The sequence below is a fragment of the Pinus tabuliformis genome, chromosome 1_2 (genome assembly GCF_031772625.1).
Source record: "Pinus tabuliformis cultivar Carrire ecotype Pingquan chromosome 1_2, CPIR1, whole genome shotgun sequence".
NCBI lineage: Eukaryota > Viridiplantae > Streptophyta > Pinopsida > Pinales > Pinaceae > Pinus > Pinus tabuliformis.
The window spans coordinates 328,886,123-328,892,122 of record NC_142298.1 but is presented as its reverse complement, the minus strand read 5'-3'; positions in this window follow the sequence as shown (position 1 = coordinate 328,892,122).

Below are 6,000 nucleotides of genomic sequence, written 5' to 3'. Positions count from 1 at the left end.
TAAAAGGCCAACTGACTAGAGAAAAGAACGAACAACTGAAGACCTTTGGATATGGTGCTTTAGTCATGAGCTTTGGTCTAGAGAGGGTTCCAATGTTGGTCCCACAGCACCTCACTATTGGAGCTGGACTTCCTCGAGAGCCCAAACTGATGCGATGGGTTGCAGTTATGGCCCGTCATCCTAAGGAGGGGACAGAGGTCGTTCGATTAACTCCTGAGTATTTCCATTGGTTGGAGAACCAGGTTTTTGATATTCAGGACTTTCCTTATGCTGGGGTAGATTTTCGTGGTGACCCAGACATGGCTCTTCCACCAGGAGAGCAATGGGATGATTCAGGTAAAATCATTTTCAACATTTTCCTAATTTATTTATTTTTTTTGTTTTTATCTCGTCCCAAAATTGATAGTAAAAGTTTCAAATGCAGATGTAGGTCCACGGCGACCAGCCGCTCTCTGGCCCTATGAGAGGAAACAACCAGCTGCAGCGGCACCAGCCCCACAGGACGAATTAGCAGAGACCTTGGCCGAATTGGAGAACCATCTAGAGCATTTGACAGGAGACATTTTGGAGACTGGCATAGATGACATTCCTCTTAGGCTACAGCGCTATGTGATTGGGGTCCCAGGACCCTTCAGGAGGTTCCTTTGTAAGGTGGCTCGTGCAGTGGTTTCTTATCGAGATCATCACCAGTGATAGGATGATCGCCTATTGTAGACATATATGACATTTTTTTGTTTTTGTACTATCATTTTTTGCCAATCATAAGGTGTTTTTCAAGCTATGATCAAAGACGATGTATATTTGACACACTCCTATGTTATACTATATCACGATTACCGACTTATCTTGTAAAACATGTTATGGAATGTTTTTAAATTTACTTGTATGATTATTGCAAATGTCTACTTAACATTTGAGAAGCAATTGCATCTACTGATGTATTTAAATATCTTGGAATATGCTGATATTCAATATAATCAAATTCACATTCCAAGAGACGCACTCTCAAAAATAATCTCAATAACACTGGATTTCTAATGGCATATACTCTATTAAGCTGTAATACAACGAGTTCAGAATCTAACCTCACTATCAAACTCCGAATCCAAAATGAAATAGATTCAGATAATAACTCAATCACTGCACTATACTCGGCAATGTTTTTTGTTGTTTGACTGAGGCTTACCTTATGCATAGATATCAACTCGTCAGAGGGCGAATAGATAACCCAAGTTGTGGAAGAAATGTTCCGTGTATTACAACAAGCACCATCAGCAAAACCAATGTATGTTTGGAGAGGCGTCGACATTTGCAATATCAAGAGTAAAACCAAGATAAGTAGGAATAATGACGAAAAACACTCTCTAAGCTAAGCACACTTTTTAAACTAAAACACACCAGCTAGAAAGAAAACTAACCTAACTAAAAATCTCCACACCTAGATTTTAAGCATAATACCTCTTCAGGTAAAGACCATTTCTGGGTTTACCTAAAGAGACCCCGTCAAAGTCTACCAATTCATAGGTCCCTTTTGCTAGCTTTCACTTAACAACATAAGGAGCATGCCACATGGGTATGAATTTCCCACTGCCTAATTTATCATTTGCTTGATCGTACAATAAGACTAGGTCTCCTTCCGAAAAATTTCGAGGGGTAACATTTCGATCATACTGTGCTTTAATACATTTGGCATGAGTTTCGATCGCTAATGCAGCATCTCGTCGATTCTCATCTAGTTGAGCCAAGTATAACAAATGTTTTTCCTCTTCGGAAGTGGCTGGAAGTAACTCGATGGCCATTTGCAATGACGAGATTTCGCATTCAATGGGTAACACAGCTTCCAGACCATAAACTAGTTGGAAAGGAGTGAACCCGGTTGACGTTTTTACTGAGGTTCGATACGCCCAAAGCGCTGAAAATAGCATGTTATGCCAATTCGACCTATGAATCCCAATGATTCATCGGATCATGATGACTAGAACTTTGTTGATGGCTTCAACCAAACCATTAGCTTGTGGATAATATGGAGTTGAACTGTTGTGACGCAAACCAAGTTGGCCTGTAAGTTCAGTCATCATAATGTTTCGAAAATGACGCCCATGATCAGTGATAATCACTTGTGGAACACCAAACCTAGCAATTATATGATTGAACATGAAGATCGTAGCAGTTTTGCCGTCTGACTCAAATATAGGCATCGCCTTGGCCCACTTGGTAAAATAATCTACCGCAAGGATGATATACGCATGCCCCCTGGCTGAGTGAGGGTTACATGTAATAAAATCGATACCCCATTTCGCAAAAGGACCGACGACAATTATAAGGTGGAGAGGAGCAGGTGGAGCGCGCATCTTTCGATAAAAAATTTGGCAGTTGTGGCATTTTCGGACCGCGTTAATACAATCTTTAAACAAAGACGACCAGAAGTAGCCACGCAATATCTTTTGGGTTGTGTCAAACCCAGACATATGACCGCCACACGCTCCAGAGTGACAGTCATTTAGAACCCTTTCAGCTTCCTCATGAGTTAAACAATGTCGAAAAACAGAGTCCGCCCCATGGCGATAAAGAGTATCTCCAATAATTTTGAATTGTTGGGACTGGAATCGTATTTTTCGATGTTCTGACCTTGAAATTTTTGGCCGAAAGGATTGGGTCTGGAGATAAACTAAGATATCCCCATACCATGGATCTAAAGTGTTGATTAGAAACAAGGATTCGTCCGCAATGGGCTCCTCCGCCACAGTTTCCGTGTCAGCACGCGGGAAGTCACACATTAACTCCACAAATACTAAAGATTTCCTCGACTTAGACTTTTCAAATTCCAAGTTGAACTCCTGCAGGATGACAATCCATTTGGAGTACTTTCCCCCTAGCAATTGTTTGGTCAAAATATAGATCATAGGGTTGCAATCAGAAATTACTGTAGTTTTGCATAGTAAAATGTAATGATGAAGACGTTGGACAGCTTGAACAGCTACCAATGCCAATTTCTCCACATGTGAGTATTTTAGCTCAGTTGGATTTAAAGTTCGACTAAGGTAATATATCACATGTTTAGTACCGAATTCATCTTCCTAAACTAACACCATTCCAATGGTGGAATGGGAGGCGGCGAGATACAAGAAATAGTCCTGGTTGTAGTTGGGAGGATGCAATAACGGTGCATGGGTCAACGCGTGTTTTAGTGCATCAAAAGATTTATCAGCTATCTCATCCCAAAAGAATGGAGTATTCTGTTTCAACAACCGGGTAAAACCCTTTGTGATCTCGGCGTAGTTAGGAATGAATCGACGTAAAAAGTTTGCTTTCCCTTGCAAACTTTGGAGTTGGCAAAGACTCAAAGGAGGAGGCAATTTGAAAATAGCTTCAACCTTCGAGGGATCGACACGAATGCTGGCTTTCGAAACAACAAACCCCAGTAACCGACCCGTTTCTATACAGAAAATACACTTGTGTGGATTCAACCTAATTCGATAATGCCTACACCTCATAAAGATTGCTCGTAAATGGATGAGATGATCAGCTCGATGTAATGAATGAGCAGGTAAATCATCGAGATAGGGTTGCACAATGTGCTTGATGTCATGAAACGCGTAAGACATGGCTCTTTGAAAAGTTGCCCCGGCGTTCTTGAGCCCAAAAGGTAATTTGCAATAAGAAAATGTCCCCCATGGACAAATGAAAGCTGTTTTTGGTTGATCAGCAGGTAGAATATTGATTTGATTGTATCTGGAAAAACCATCCATGAAGGAGAATATTTCACTGCCGACACAATCATCAATGATTTGATCGATATAAGGAGTTGGGTAATTGTCTTTTGGACAGGCTAGATTAATATCTCTATAATCGATACATATTCTTATTGTCCCTTGCTTTTTGTTAACAGGAACAATATTTGATACCCAATCTGTTAACGGAATCGGATAAATGAAACCTGCTTTGAGTAATTTTTCAATTTCTTCTTTAATAGCAGCAGATTTTCGCGGGTGGATCTGACGCAAACGTTGTCGGACGGGTTTAGCATCCGAGTAAGTTTTGATTTCATGAACAACAATTGTTGGGTCAATTCCTGGCATTTCCTCATATGACCAGGCAAACACATTGCGGAATTCTTGAAATAGGGCCTTATATGTTTGAATTTCATCTTCCGTACAAAAGGCACCTATATGAATGTTTTCAACAATTCCAGGCTTAACCGAAATATCAATAGGAATAGTTCGAGAAATGTTTCCCAAATTTAACTCTGAATCAGGATTTTTCATTGGATTCTGAGGTTCCTTGACATATTCAGTCGTAAAAATAGATGAAAAATCATTTTCAAAATGATCAATCTCAGGTAAAAACGAAGATCTATGATGAAGATCTTCCCATGGTAAATCATCGATACATAGGATTTCACAAATTTTCTCATCAGTGTGAACAAGTTCGGAAAACGTTGTTGAATCCGAGTTTGATGTTGAAAGTTATTCCTCATGGACAACATTCATTAAGTCAATTTTGGTTGAAGATGGGTCGGAAAAGAACTGCAAGGCCTGATATGCAATTTCGGAAGGTACGATCCAAGGATCGTCATAAACAATAGTGTCTGACGAAATCATATGAATGGTTGTAGTAGAAGATGATGTGTTGATAGGAGGAAAAGGAAAAATTCCTAGTAAACCAGAATCTTTAACTAGTCCTACTCCAACATCCTTATACGGGATAGTTGTTTTGCAAACATGTTGAATACTTTTAGAAGAGGCTGGGTCGGATGAAAAGTAAGTCAGCTGGTCTATAGTTACAATCTTTCCATTATGAGGGAAATTTATAAGTCGAAATACTGATGAAACTACGGCTGTCATAGCGTAAGACCAACTACGACCCAAGACACTACAACAAAACCAGCGATTTGCGCCAGATTTAGCGCCAGATTTTAGTGCATTCTTTTTGTAATTGTGATGAGCAACCTGGCGCTAAATCTGGCTCTATTGTACAATTTTTAAAGCGTCCTTTTTTGCACCTAATTTTGCATCCCTTTTCACGCTAGATTTTGCATCATTTTTTACACCAAACTATGCATCATTTTTTGCGTCAAATTTTGAACCAAGATTTGCATCTTATTTTATGACAGGTTTTGCTTCTAGTTTTGTGTCATTTTTTGCATCTATTTTTCATTCTCTTTTGCTTCCTATTTTGTGTCATTCTTTGCTTCCATTTTTGCACCATCATTTGCATCAAGTTTACACTGTATTTTGAATCCAATTTAACGTCTTTTTATGCATCCATTTTGTGTCAGTTTTTGCATCTAGTCTTATGCCAGGTTTTGTATCTAGTCTTACACTAGTTTTTGCTTCTATTTTTGCACCAGATTTGGTGCCTATCTTTGAACCATGTGTTGAATTTGATTTAGCACCAAATTTTGCATCCATTTTTGTGCCCATTTTTGCATCTTTTTTTGGACCATTTTTTACATCCACATTTACGTTTGATTTGTCTCCATTTTTCCCATCTCATTTTGCACCATATTTTGCGTCATTTGTTTCATCCAATTTTGCATCATTTTTAACACCATCTCTTGCATCTAATGTTACATCATTTTGAGCATCGAAATTTGCATTTATATTTGCATCTTATGTTGAGTCATGTGTTGTGTCCACCTTTGCATCTTATTTTGTGTCTAATGGTACATTCAATTTAGAGCCATTTTTTACGTCTACCTTTGTATTTGTTTTTGCACCAAGTTTTGCATCCAATTTTAAGCTATTTTATGCCCCTTTTTGCACCATTCTTTTGTGTCTACTTGTGTCCAATGTTGCACCATTATTTACACCGACTTTTTCATCCAATTTTGCATTTTTTTGGTGTCTAGTTTTACATCGTTTTCACCATCCAAATTTGCATCTTTTTTTGCCTCATTTTGTGTCCACATTTGCATATAATTTTGTGTCTGAGTTCGAGCCTAAATTTGCATGTGATTAGGAATCATTTTTTACATCCAATATGGCATCCTTGGTTTCA